This window comes from Triticum dicoccoides, chromosome 7B (genome assembly GCF_002162155.2).
Source record: "Triticum dicoccoides isolate Atlit2015 ecotype Zavitan chromosome 7B, WEW_v2.0, whole genome shotgun sequence".
Taxonomy (NCBI): Eukaryota; Viridiplantae; Streptophyta; class Magnoliopsida; order Poales; family Poaceae; genus Triticum; species Triticum dicoccoides.
In genome coordinates, this window is record NC_041393.1 from 672,176,203 (window position 1) to 672,192,020 (window position 15,818).

General features: G+C 44.7%; 1 pseudogene; it reads right to left on the reverse strand.

Moving 5' to 3' along the window:
* Positions 1 to 12,455: 12,455 nt before the first annotated feature.
* On the reverse strand, positions 12,456 to 14,074 carry LOC119339359 (annotated as a pseudogene).
* Positions 14,075 to 15,818: the final 1,744 nt, after the last annotated feature.

A 15,818-nucleotide genomic window follows, 5' to 3' on the forward strand; every position in this document is an offset into this window, starting at 1 on the left:
CCCACGATTGAGCAGTGACGATGTGTTGAGACAACCGTGTGGGGTACTACTGTGTTTCCGTCCAGATCTGGAGTCCTAGGTGTGGGCGACCAGCCGCATCCAGATTTGGAGTCACCACCATCGAAGGCATTTGTTTCCCCCCAGATCTGGAGCCAACATGATGGTTGGTGATGGAGGAAAGCAGCATACCATCTTCGATGGCCACGTCTTACCACGATTGGCATCGGAGAAGGTAGTTGTTGCCTCCACTTCGCCCTCCGCTGTCAACATCGAAGAAGGTAGGGGAAGAACTTGCCCTGTTTTTTTTTTTGAAAAATTAAGGTAAAAATTATTTGATCTTCGAGTAGTGTTTATTTTTTTAATTGAGGGAAAACACTAGACTTGTATATTACTATAGACTGATTGCAATCATTAGACATGGGGGCATTAAGTATTGATGGGGCACCAATTCCCTCAAAAAAGAAGTATTGATGGGACACTAGCCAACATCCCAAATCCACTGTGGAGATTGGAATTCATGCTCCGCATTGTTACCAGAAATAGCACAAATGGTATTACACTCAACGCCTTTATAAATTTACACAATTGTGTAGTAAGTGAGCCAGTAGCAACCTCCAGCCAAAGACCTTAACCTTCTCTGGAACCTTAGCTCTCCAAATCACATCCCAAATATTCCAATTATATGTTGTCGCACTTGAAGAACTAGAAGCAGGGGAATTGTACCTGAATTTGAGTTGGGTGGCAAGTTTATAAGCAAGTCATACATCACGTAGAAGAGTGATTTATGTCAAATGTCTCCTCTACATCAAAATAAGAAAATAGCCTAAAGACAAGGTTAATATTCCATTCATTTTTTATCGAGACAGTCAATTGGTTAACCCACCTCAATCTTGAGTTTCTAGCGAATTTGGCAACCTGAGGCCATACTGTCTCAAAATCCACTTGTCTCTCTGAATCTAAATTTTCGTCCATTCACTATACGCCAGATGATGCCTTCCTTGAGTATCTTAACTCCAAGCCGGCGATGCATACAAGGAAATGACCATGTACAGAATATCCACGCGAGGATAATATTCCGATTTCAAGACTCTGGAACATAAACTATCCAGCTTGTGAATCAGTCTCCACCCTTGCCTTGCCAAGAGAGCTTGGTTAAACATATGCATATCCCGGAATCCTAGAATACCTCTTCTCTTTTGTTTTACTAGTTGGTACCAGGAGAGCCAATGGACATATTTATGAATGACATGTTTATGCATGACATAATTTTACATATGTGATGAACACTTTCTGAATACGGGAGTTCTTTTGAAATATGTGATGACCATATTTAAAATATGAGGTGGACATATTTTTAATACGGAAAAAACATCTTAGATGCATGAATATTTATATATATTTTTCATTATTTGCAATATATTTTTTCCATTCGAGTATTTATGTTTTGAAAATATGCACAAAAAATCAAAAAAATGAAAATCCAGTTGAATGGAGTACATTGGCCCATACAGTTGCTTTGGTGAATCGACAACTTTACAATTAGGGAGGATTAGTATGGTTAGCAGAGCGGTGTAGCTGTGGGAGGAAGATATCATGCACAACGAGAGGACGAAATTAAGGTTCTGGTCCACACTCCTCATTTTTGTTCCTATCTACTGGGTATGAAAATAATTGAGAATTTTCATCCAACTAGTAGGCATGGACATAGCATAACCCCATCTTCTCTTGGTTCACTAAGAAACACGTCTGGATAATATGTTTCTCGTCAAAGAATGGCACCCATTTCTTCAACCAAGTAGGAGAAGCATTCAAGAACATTTACTCAACTATTTGCCTTGTGACTGCAAAATGGTACTGCATCTCTAAAGTAACTAGGTGATACCCCGCGTGTTGCCGTGGGAACTTGTTGTGTTTTTTCTTACCGGTATATAGCTAAATATTTAAACAATGTCATGGTAGGTTAGCATGTCAAACTATATAACCAGACAATGTTTACATATGTGAAGATGGCAACAGGGCCAGTCAGAAGTTATTAGGTTCTTCAGTGTAATTTTTATTAAATATATATGCTACTATACTACTTTTTGTCAGATATAGAAATTAAACTTGATGTGACAGTTTTTGGATGCAGATTGTGCAATCATCATAAAAAACATGTTGATTGCATACTTCTCCCAAATATCTCCAAAATGAATAATTTTATTCACATCAACTGAAACATTAGTGTTAATGAAAAGTAACATCGTAACCTGGGATTACCTGTCCCGATGACTTGAGAATCAATAATGTAAATTTTTTCAAATAAACAATCTTACATCAGATAGATTGACGACCCTAGACTGTTGAATACCAATGTATTTTTTTTCTTTTCTTGTTCAATCCAAAAGAGAACAAGATGATCATTTCCTTAAACAAATGCAAATTATGATACTCATGTGAGCCATGTGTCGGATCCCGTATTGACAACCATTTCTATTGGATAACCTGCAGCATGTAAACATGGTTTAAAACACGCAATACTTTGGATAACCTGCTATCAAGATAGACATGGTTTAACTCGCAAAAAAAAGATGACATGGTTTAGACCATGCACTTGTTTCCATGTCAAAATTGAAAATTCTGAACACCTGTTCTTCAGAAGAAAAAAAATAAGGGATCTCTGACCTTCTAAAATTGTATTTTACAACACTGCACAAAATTCGAAGAATGGCAGGGGATCATCGCAACTCCTTGCCGTCAATTCTGGCGATCACGAGGGCTGGCGAGATCGGATGCTGAGTCATAGCCATTGGGTACTGAAGATCTGAAGGCATCTGTTGATTCATAGAAGAGAGAGAGGGGGAGGTGAACTGTAGACCAAGAACATCAATCAGACAAATATATCGGCCAAAATATTTTCAGTCGTGACAAACGATGGGGATTACCTTGTGATGAGGTGGCGTTGATCCACTCGATCACCCCTATGTGCATATTCATCGCCTCCTTCTGCATGATCTGGACGTCACATGTGCGACGTCGTGGCCACCAGTGTCATCGACGCCTGAACATGCCTTACCCCAACGCCACCATGCACCACCGCTACGTACATCCGTTGGAGTCCTCGGGACCGGGGAGTTGCCATACACGGCCAGGTAGGAGATGAGGGCGACGCCGCAGGCGATGGCTGTGCAGCGAAGGCAGCGTTTTCCACAAATAGCTGGCTAGTCCTAGAACAACCACATCTATTACTACTCCATTTATTGGGTGAAGAAGAAGAAACACAAGCGGTATAGAGATGGTGAGATTGATGGGTAATCAATTGACCGAGGAGTTAATTAGCACTCGCGCTGGTTCGATTCGAGAGGCCAAACGCCAAGGAGTGTTACCATCTGCTAATTAGGGAGATGATAAATGTGTGGGTCAAGCAGTTACCTATTGGGCTTTTTAGTGTCAAATTTTGATGAAGTGTACGTGTAAAACCCAGGAAAAAAAATATCAGAGTCAAAGGCTTATCATCTATCGCTAGGTGTGTTAGCGGTAAGGCTGGAAAAGAACGAAACGGTATCTTCACTTAGCGGTGGCATCTCTTAGTAATTTGCTCAACCTTTAATCAGACGATTGAACACTCCTCAGCTTTACTAATCAATGGGTACAACAATTAGAGTGACATGGCTTCCTGAGAAGGCAGGAAAATCACATAGTGGGGTGCCCCTATTTAGATATAGAAGGTATTGTTGGGGAACGAAGCAGAAATTCAAAATTTTCTATGCATCACCAAGATCAATCTATGGAGATTCTAGCAACAAGAGAAGGGGAGTGCATCTACATACTCTTGTAGATGGCTAAGTGGAAGCGTTACAAGAACATGGATGAAGGAGTCATACTTGTAGCGATTCAGATCGCGGTTGATTCCGATCTAAGCGCCGAACAACGGCGCCTCCGCGTTCAACACACGTGCAACCCGATGACGTCTCCCGTGCCTTGATCCAGCAATGGGAGAGGGAGAGGTTGGGGAAGACTCCGTCCAGCAGCAGCACGATGGCGTGGTGGTGGTGGAGGAGCGCGGTACTCCAGCAGGGCTTCGCCGAGCACTACGAGAGACGAGAAGGGAGAGAGGTAGAGCTGCGCCTTGGGAGAGAGAGACTCATGTTTATGGCAGCCCCAAACCCCCACTATATATAGGGGAAAGGGAGGGGCTGCACCCCCACCTAGGTTTCCACCCCTAGGGGTGGCGGCCAGCCCTAGATCTCATCTAGGGGGGCGGCCAAGGGGGAGAGAGGGGGGGCGCACCACTAGGTGGGCCTTAGGCCCATCTAAGGCTAGGGTTTCCCCCCTTTCCCTTCTCTCTTTGCCTTGGGCCCTGGTGGGGGGGGGGGGTTCACCAGCCCACTTGGGCTGGTCCCTTCCCACACTTGGCCCACGCAGCGTTCTGGGGCCGGTGGCCCCACCTGGTGGACCCCCGGGACCCTCCCGGTGGTCCCGGTACGTTACCGATAGCACCCGAAACTTTTCCGGTGACCAAAACAGGACTTCCCATATATAAATCTTTACCTCCGGACCATTCCGGACCTCCTCGTGACGTCTGGGATATCATCCGGGACTCCGAACAACATTCGGTAATCACGTATATCTATTCCCTATAACCCTAGCGTCATCGAACCTTAAGTGTGTAGACCCTACGGGCTCGTGAACCATGCAGACATGACCGAGACAACTTTCCGGACAATAACCAAAAGCGGAATCTGGATATCCATGTTGGCTCCCACATGTTCCATGATGATCTCATCGGATGAACCATGATGTCAAGGATTCAATCAATCCCGTATACAATTCCCTTTGTCTACCGGCATAGTACTTGCCCGAGATTCGATCGTTGGTATCCTGATACCTTGTTCAATCTCGTTACTGGCAAGTCTCTTTACTCGTTGCGTAACACATCATCCCGCGATCAACTCCTTGATCACATTGTGCACATTATGATGATGTCCTACCGAGTGGGCCCAGAGATACCTCTCCGTCACACGGAGTGACAAATCCCAGTCTCGATTCGTGCCAACCCAACAGACACTTTCGGAGATACCCGTAGTGCACCTTTATAGCCACCCAGTTACGTTGTGACGTTTGGTACACACAAAGCATTCCTACGGTATCCGGGAGGTGCACAATCTCATGGTCTAAGGAAAAGATACTTGACATTTAGAAAAGCTTTAGCATACGAACTACACGATCTTGTGCTAGGCTTAGGATTGGGTCTTGTCCACCACATCATTCTTCTAATGATGTGATCCCGTTATCAATGACATCCAATGTCCATGGTCAGGAAACCATGACCATCTGTTGATCAATGAGCTAGTCAACTTAGAGGCTCACTAGGGACATGTTGTGGTCTATGTATTCACACATGTATTGCGGTTTCCGGTCAATACAATTATAGCATGAATAATAGACAATTATCATGAACAAGGAAATACAATAATAACCATTTTATTATTGCCTCTAGGGCATATTTCCAACAGTCTCCCACTTGCACTAGAGTCAATAATCTAGTTCGTATCACTATGTGATTGTAATGAATCGACACCCATGGGGTTTGATCTTATCTCGCTTGTGAGAGAGGTTATTAGTCAACGAATCTGAACCTTTCAGATCCATGTGTGTTTTGCAAATCTCTATGTCATCTCCTAGATGCAGCTACCACGCTCTATTTGGAACTATTCCAAATAACTATTCTACTATACGAATCCGGTTTACTACTCAGAATAATCCGGATTAGTTTCAAAGTTTGCATCGGCGTAACCCTTTACAACGAACTCTTTTACCACCTCCATAATCGACAAAATTCCTTAGTCCACTAGTTACTAAGGATAAGTTTGACCGTTGTCCTGTGATCCATTCCTGGAACACTCTTGTACCCCTTGACTGACTCATGGCAAGGCACATTTCCGGTGCGGTACACAGCATATCATACTATAGAGCCTACGTCTGAAGCATAGAGGACGACCTTTGTCCTTTCTCTCTCTTCTGCCGTGGTCATGTCTTGAGCCTTACTTAATACTCACACCATATAACACAGCCAAGAACTCCTTCTTTGCTGATCTATTTTGAACTCCTTCAAAATCTTGTCATGGTATGTATTCATTTGAAAGTACTATTAAGAGTTTTGATCTATCCTTATAGATCTTGATGCTCAATGTTGAAGTAGCTTAATCCAGGTTTTCCATTGAAAAACACTGTTCAAATAACCCTATATGCTTTCCAGAAATTCTACATCATTTCTTATCAACAATATGTCAACGACATATACTCATCAGAATTGCTATAGTGCTCCCACTCACTTCTTTGGAAATACAAGTTTCTCATAAACTTTGTCTAAACCCAAAATCTTTGATCATCTCATCAAAGCATATATTCCAACTCCGAGATGCTTACTCTAGTCCTTAGAAGGATTTCTGGAGCTTTGCACACTTGTTAGCATCTTTCAGGATTGACAAAACCTTCTGGTTGTATCACATACAACCTTTCCTCAAGAATAATGTCGAGGAAACAATGTTTTGACATCCTATCTGCAAGATTTCATAAATCATGCAGTAATTGCTAATATAATTCCAACAAACTCTTAGCATTGCTACGAGTGAGAAAGTCTCATCGTAGTCAACTCCTTGAACTTGTCGGAAAACATCTTAACGACAAGTCGAGCTTTTTTAGTGGTGATACTTACCATCATTGTCCGTCTTCCTTTTAAAATCCATCTGTACCCAACAGCCTTACGACCATCAAGTAGTTCTTCCAAAGTCTATACTTTGTTCTCATACATGGATCCTCTCTCAGATTTTATAGCCTCGAGCCATTCGTCGGATCCGGGCCCACCATCGCTTCTCCATAGTTCGTAGGTTCATTGTTGTCTAGCAACATGACCTCCAAGACAGGATTGCCATACCACTCCGAAGCAGTACGCGTCCTTATCGACCTACAAGGTTCGGTAGTGACTTGATCCGAAGTTTCATGATCACTATCATCAGCTTCCACTTCAATTGGTGTAGGTGCCACAGGAACAACTTCCTGTGCCCTGCTACACACTGGTTGAAGTGATGGTTCAATAACCTCATCAAGTCTCCACCATCCTCCCACTCAATTCTTTCAAGAGAAACCTTTCCTCGAGAAAGGACCCATTTCTAGAAACAATCACTTTTGCTTCCGGATCTGAAATAGGAGGTATACCCAACTGTTTTGGGTGTCCTATGAAGATGTATTTATCCGCTTTGGGTTCGAGCTTATCAGGATGAAACTTTTTCACATAAGCGTCGCAGCCCCAAACTTTCAAGAAACGACAGCTTAGGTTTCTCTAAACCATAGTTCATACGGTGTCATCTCAACGGAATTACGTCGTGCCCTATTTAAAGTGAATGCGGTTGTCTCTAATGCCTAACCCATGAACGATAGTGGTAATTCGATAAGAGACATCATGGTATGCCCCATATCCAATAGGGTGCATCTATGATGTTCGGACACACCATCACACTATGGTGTTCCAGGCGATGTTAGTTGTGAAACAATGTCCACAATGTCTCAATTGTGTACCAAACTCGCAACTCAGATATCCATCTCTATGATCATATCACAGACATTTTATCCGCTTGTCACGAAGATCTTCAACTTCACTCTGAAATTACTTGAACCTTTCAATAATTCAGACTTGTGTTTCATCAAGTAAATATACTCAACATCTACTCAAATCATCTGTGAAGTAAGAACATAACGATATCCACTGCATGCCTCAGCACTCATTGGACTACACAGATCAAAATGTGTTACTTCCAACAAGTTGCTTTCTTGTTCCATCTTACTGAAAACTAGGCTTTTCAGTCATCTTGCCCATGTGGTATGATTTGCATGTCTCAAGTGATTCAAAATCAAGTGAGTCCAAACGATCCATCTGCATGGAGTTTCTTCATGCGTACATACCAATAGACATGGTTTGCATGTCTCAAACTTTTCAAAAAATGAGTGAGTCCAAAGATCCATCAACATGGAGCTTCTTCATGCGTTTTATACCAATATGACTTACATGGCAGTGCCACAAGTAGGTAGTACTATCATTACTATCTTATATCTTTTGGCATGAACATGTGTATCACTACGATCGAGATTCAATAAACCATTCATTTTAGGTGCAAGACCATTGAAGGTATTATTCAAATAAATAGAGTAACCATTATTCTCCTTAAATGAATAACCGTATTGCGATAGACATAATCCAATCATGTCTATGCTCAACGCAAACACCAAATAACTATTTAGGTTTATCACCAAACTCGATGGTAGAGGGAGTATGCGATGCTTGATCTCATCAAGCTTGGAAACACTTCCAACACATATCGTCATCTCACCTTTAGCTAGTCTCCGTTTATTCCGCAGTTCTTTTATTTCGAGTTACTAACACTTAGCAACCGAACTGGTATCTCAATACCCTGGTGCTACTAGGAGTACTAGTAACGTACACATTTAATACAATGTATATCCAATATACTTCTGTCAACCTTGCCAGCCTTCTCATCTACCAAGTATCTAGGGTAGTTCTGCTTTAGTGACTGGTCCCTCATTACAGAAGCACTTAGTCTCGGGTTTGGGTTCAACCCTGGGTTTCTTCACTGGAGTAGCAACTGATTTGCCGTTTCATGAAGTATTCCTTCTTGCCCTTGCCCTTCTTGAAACTAGTGGTTTCACTAACCATCAACAATTGATGCTCCTTCTTGATTTCTACTTTCGCGGCGTCAAACATCGCGAATATTTCAAGGATCATCATATCTATCCCTGATATGTTATAGTTCATCATGAAGCTCTAGCAGCTTGGTGGCAATGACTTTGTAGAAACATCACTATCTCATCTGGAAGATTAACTCCCACTCGATTCAAGTGATTGTTGTACTCAGAAAATCTGAGCACAAGCTCAATGATTGAGCTTTTCTCCCTTAGTTTGCAGGCTAAGAAACTCGTCGGAGGTCTTATACCTCTCAAGGTGGGCACGAGCCTGAAATCCCAATTTCAGCCCTCGAAACATCTCATATGTTCCGCGACATTTTGAAATCGTCTTCGGTGCCTCAATTCTAAACCGTTTAACATTATTGAACTATCACATAGTTATCAAAACGTGTATGTCAGATGTTCGCAACATCCACAGACGACGTTTGAGGTTCAGCACACCGAGCGGTGCATTAATGACATAAGCCTTCTATGCAGCAATGAGGACAATCCTCAGTTTACGGACCCAGTCCGCATAATTGCTACTATCAACTTTCAACTAAATTTTCTCTAGGAACATATCTAAAACAATAGAACTAAAGCGTGAGCTATGACATAATTTGCAAAAACCTTTTGACTATGTTCAGGATAATTAAGTTCATCTAATGAACTCCCACTCAGACAGACATCCCTCTAGTCATCTTAAGTGATACATGATCCGAGTCAACTAGGTCGTGTGCGATCATCACGTGAGACGGACTAGTCATCATCGGTGAACATCTTCATGTAGATCGTATCCACTATACGACTCATGTACCTTTCGGTCTCTTGTGTTCCGAGGCCATGTCTGTACATGCTAGGCTCGTCAAGTCAACCTAAGTGTTTCACGTGTGTAAATCTGGCTTACACCCGTTGTATGTGAACGTTAGAATCTATCACACCCAATCATCACGCGGTGCTTCGAAACAACGAACTTTCGCAACGGTGCATAGTTATGGGGAACACTTTCTTGAAATTATTATGAGGGATCATCTTATTTACTACCGTCGTTCTAAGCAAATAAGATGCATAAACATGATAAACATCACATGCAATCAAAAAGTGACATGATATGGCCAATATCATTTTGCTCCTTCTGATCTCCATCTTTGGGGCTCCATGATCATCATCATCACCGGCATGACACCATTATCTCCATCATCATGATCTCCATCATCGTGTCTCCATGAAGTTGTCTCGCCAACTATTACTTCTAATACTATGGCTAACGGTTTAGCAATGAAGTAAAGTAATTACATGGCATTATTCAGTGACACGCAGGTCATACAATAAATAAAGACAACTCCTATGGCTCCTGCCGGTTGTCATACTCATCGACATCCAAGCCGTGATTCCTATTAGAAGAACATGATCAATCTCATACATCACATATCATTCATCACATTCTTTTGGCCATATCACATCACATAGCACACCCTGCAAAAACAAGTTAGACGTCCTCTAATTGTTGTTTGCATGTTTTACGTGGCTGCTATGGGTTTCTAGCAAGAACGTTTCTTACCTACGCAAAAGCCACAACGTGATATGCCAATTTCTATTTACCCTTCATAAGGACCCTTTTCATCGAATCTGATCCAACTAAAGTGGGAGAGACTGGCACCCGCTAGCCACCTTATGCAACAAGTGCATGTCAGTCGATGGAATCTGTCTCACGTAAGTGTATGTGTAAGGTCGGTCTGGGCCGCTTCATCCCACAATACCGTAGAAACAAGATAGGACTAGTAACGGTAAGCATATTGAACAAAATCAACACCCACAACAACTTGTGTTCTACTTGTGCATAGAATCTACACAATAGAGCTAGCTCATGATGCCACTATTGGGGAACGAACCAGAAATTCAAAATTTTCTACGCATCACCAAGATCAATCTATGGAGATTCTAGCAACAAGAGAAGGGGAGTGCATCTACATACCCTTGTAGATCGCTAACCGGAAGCGTTACAAGAACGCTGATGAAGGAGTCGTACTCGTAGCGATTCAGATCGCGGTTGATTCCGATCTAAGCGCCGAACAACGGCGCCTCCGCGTTCAACACACGTGCAACCCGATGACGTCTCCCATGCTTAGATCCAGCAAGGGGAGAGGGAAAGGTTGGGGAAGACTCCATCCAGCAGCAACACGACAGCGTGGTGGTGGTGGAGGAGCGCGGTACTCCAGCAGGGCTTCGCCAAGCACTACGAGAGACGAGGAGGGAGAGAGGTAGGGTTGTGCCTTGGGAGAGAGAGACTCATGTTTATGGCAGCCCCAAACCCCCACTATATATAGGGGAAAGGGAGGGGCTGCGCCCCCACCTAGGTTTCCACCCCTAGGGGTGGCGGCCAGCCCTAGATCTCATCTAGGGGCGGCCAAGGGGTGAGAGGGGGCGCACCACTAGGTGGGCCTTAGGCCCATCTGAACCTAGGGTTTCCCTCCTTTCCCTTCTCTCTTCTCCTTGGGCACTGGTGGGGGGTGCACCAGCCCACCTAGGGCTGGTCCCCTCCCACACTTGGCCCACGCAGCCCTCTGGGGCTGGTAGCCCCACCTGGTGGACCCCCGGGACCCTCCCGGTGGTCCTGGTACGTTACCAATAGCAGCCGAAACTTTTCCGGTGACCAAAACAGGACTTCCCATATATAAATCTTTACCTCTGGACCATTACGGAACTCCTCATGACATTCGGGATCTCATTCGGGAATCCGAACAACATTCGGTAACCACGTATATCTATTCCCTATAACCCTAGCGTCATCGAACCTTAAGTGTGTAGACCCTACGGGTTCGTGAACCATGCAGACATGACCGAGACAACTTTCCGGCCAATAACCAACAGCAGAGTCTGGATACCCATGTTGGCTCCCACATGTTCCACGATGATCTCATCGAATGAACCACGATGTCAAGGATTCAATCAATCCCGTATACAATTCCCTTTGTCTACCGGTATAGTACTTGCCCGAGATTCGATCGTCGGTATCCCGATACCTTGTTCAATATCGTTACTGACAAGTCTCTTTACTCGTTCCATAACACATCATCCCGCGATCAAATCCTTGATCACATTGTGGACATTATAATGATATCCTACCGAGTGGGCCCAGAGATACCTCTCCGTCACACGAGTGACAAATCCTAGTCTCGATTCGTGCCAACCCAACAGACACTTTCGGAGATACCCGTAGTGCACCTTTATAGCCACGCAGTTACGTTGTGACGTTTGGTACACACAAAGCATTCCTACGGTTTCCGGGAGGTGCACAATCTCATGGTCTAAGGAAAATATACTTGACATTTAGAAAAGCTTTAGCATACGAACTACATGATCTTGTGCTAGGCTTAGGATTGGGTCTTGTCCATCACATCATTCTTCTAATGATGTGATCCCGTTATCAATAACATCCAATGTCCATGGTCAGGAAACCATGACCATCTGTTGATCAGCGAGCTAGTCAACTTAGAGGCTCACTAGGGACATGTTGTGGTCTATGTATTCACACATGTATTGCGGTTTCCGGTCAATACAATTATAGCATGAATAGTAGACAATTATCATGAACATGGAAATACAATAATAACCATTTTATTATTGCCTCTAGGGCATATTTCCAATAGATATAGGAATTTCAGAGGGACTAGAATTCTCCGACGAAAGTTATATCATAAGCTAATCACCAGCTGCACGCATGATTGCCCCTAAGATCATCGCTGACCAGAGCGTGGAAACATGCTGGGAGCAACCCAGGTTAACTCCAATCTGTGGTCCCAGCTTCCAATGTTCCTGAGCTGCAATTGTGTCCAATAGTCATTATATTGTTGCCATAGTTGGACTACAGCCCAAGCTTTTTCGGACTGATAACTTGGGAAGTATATGTGGTTTCTCCTCCCTCCCCATCTCCCCGGGTTCATGCATGGCAACGCCTCACATCGCATGTCAGGGTTGACAAAGATGTCCCAATGATCCAGCCATCTGGAAGGCCATAGTTGGTCACGACATCCAATGAATCAAGCTTGAAGGCCATGAAGTGGATGGCGTCTAATGATATCTTTCCTCCCGCCTCAAGTTTGATCAAGAGAAGCACGTCACCACACACCACAAGCCATGTCTTTTGATTTGTCCAATAGTGATCTTTGGTTCTATCTTTCTCAAGCACAACTTCAAATTTCTGAATTAAGAGCATGGGTGATAATTGTATAATGTAGAAGAACCCAAAAGACCCAAGGGTGTATGTTTTGCCCTTCCGGGCCACAATTTGTTCACTCTTAACAAAAAGAACTTTAGGATAGTGTTCCAACCAAGAGTCGCTCCCAATGTGCCACTGGAACAGATAGGCTCCACTGCCGACAAGGAGATGTGAGTCAGTAGATGCAACCGGGCCAGTCAAGGTGGCAAAGCTAATGCGAGTGAAGTGATCTGACTTGAGGCAAGGAGGCACAACCTTAGCGCCACTGAACACATTAACAATGCAGAACGGGCGCGGTCGCAGAAGATGAGGTGACCATAGGAGCAACAAAGAAAGAGCATGCCTCTCAGGTCATTCAAGGAAAGCAAACTGGGATAGGATGGGGCGGCAGCAGGATCAACCAATTTCCAAGTGCAGGGAGATTGTTGCATGTCGGTACTTGGGTAGAGGAGCAGAGGCTACAAAGAGGACTTGTGCGCTGAGAACAGATCACGCCAAGGACGACAGGTGGCACCGAAGGCGAGGAGGGCGTATGAGGAGCCGAGGAGAACAGTTCGGTACAGGTCAGTTTTTTTTCACCTTGATATATCCTTCTTCCGGCTATAACGCTGGCCTGGCCAGGACATGGATAATGATGAGCTTGGGGCATCTACAACCCTTATTTTTTACGTGTTGGGCCTGACGCACCAATTTGCTCCCTAGGACACGGATACGGAAGTTGTTCCTCTAACACTGTCTGTATACAATTGAAACGGCATTTCAAATGACTAGATGAAATTAATAAAAAGGTGACAGGTTCCATTAAAATTCAGACTTAATTTACATAAAAAGATCGATATTTTGACCATTTATCTAAACAAACTATACCGAACGACCACCTCGTACACATGGCCGCCCTTTCCTGCCATACCACTGTCGCTGTGCGTGCCGTCGTCGTCGTCGTCCCTCCAGTGGTGGAAAGGCGCCGGAGGGCCGCGACACCTTGTCTGGCGGCTCCACCTCCTCCTGCATGGTGAGGAGGGACGCCATGGCCACTGCCGACGGCGCTAGCGGAGGCCTGGCGGCCTTGGTAGAGCAGTCGCTAAGCGGCCATTCCTCGCCGATCTTGGCGAGCAAGGCGCTGGCGGCACCAGCCATCCGTCTCCATGGTGGTGACGAAGCAGTTGAAGGCCCATGCAATGGTAAGGTCCAGATAGTTGTGAACCCATTTCGATGCAACATTGGTCTTGACAAAGGCGGAGCACGGGCGGCGTTGCGCCGGTTGTACCGCGCCTGCTGCTGAGTCGCGCGCTCGTCCGGGCCGCCTAAGTGGTCGCGTCTGTCATCGTCACCTTAACGTGTGGTCGTGTTGCCGGACATCAATGTCGGCCACTACATGATTTGGGTCGGTGTGAATGCGGCACGACATTCTCTATGCCATGAGCATTTGGGCAATATGGCTAAACACTCTTATATTTTTTTACAGAGAGAGTAAAAAATAATGTGGTATTCAGTGGAAGCATTTGGACACGGCATGCTTTTCTTCTTTAACCGAGCACACGCCAGAGGCCTCCTATGTGCTGCTTACTGCGGCAAAATGTTGCAGGTTCGCACAGAAGATGGGTCACCAGGGCCGAAAAATCACAAGACGCCCGCGATGCACATGCCACTTCGACACGCGCGCTACTGTGCAAAATTGCAGCGCGTTTCCTAAAGAACTATATGCAGCAGTGAAAATAAAACAAGTTCTATAGTCCATAAAAATGAAATTTGCGGGCAACAGATCGAACTCTTCTCCTTTTTTTGAAATGGAACACAGTGATTCCATACCTTAAACCGGCACAGCAGAGACGCTGGCCCTCTGAACACAAGCAACGTCTGGTAGGGCTTCAGTCCAAATCTGCCTAGCAGCCAGAGCTCGAGCACCTACATCAGCTATAGTATGTGCTAGCTTATTACATCCCCTTGGAGCAAAAGTAAAACTAAAATTATTAAATTTCTGTCTAGTAAAGATTTTAATCTCCTTAAAGATAGTTCCCTCGAGAGCGAGATCGTACTAATTTCCTTTCAGAGCTCGGACCAGATTTTGGCAATCAGTCTCCACCTGCAAATTCATCATCCCCACTGCGCTGCTGCATGCAAAGCCTCTATACATGATGTTGCTTCTGCCTGAATTGCACTACCAACAAACTGCAACATGCCAGCGCCTGATCCCCTCACATCTCCATGCAGATCACGAACCACGAAGACCCAACCACCACTTTCTCATGTGCACTCAAAGCCCCATCTACATTGATTTTTAGTGTGTCACCTGTCGGTTTCTGCCACAGCTGCTTCTTTGGCCCCTGGTTGCTTCTTTGGATTGGTAAAGAGCAGGAGAGATTCATGTGCCCAATACCTGATGCTGGTTTCTAGTTCTTCTACCGGGAGAGATCCCTCACGTGCAATTATTTTATTTCGACGACACCACCAACGCCAAAGCATGCAGGTTACCAGTACACATTTTTCCACAGGCAGTTCCAGAATCTATTGCACTAATTCCTTTGCATCCATGCATGCAGATAACTGACTCCGAAGCTTGTCGAGTTGCATAACTCGCTAGAGTTTCTTCACTTCCTTGCACCTTAAAAACAAGTGAGAGCCATCCTCATCCAGCCTACGGCACCATACACTGGTGGAAAAATGGCCTTTGGTCGCGGTTCGCAACTGCCATTAGTCGCGGTTGCGCAACCGCGACCAAACAGGCGCGACTAAAGGCCCCCCCTTTAGTCGCGGTTGCTTAAGATCCGCGACTAAAGGCCCGTCCACGTGGGCGCCAGGCGGCCGTCGGGGCGGAGGACCTTTAGTCGCGGTTCTTCTGGCCAACCGCGACTAAAGGCCGCCGCAGGTTTAGGGTTTTAGC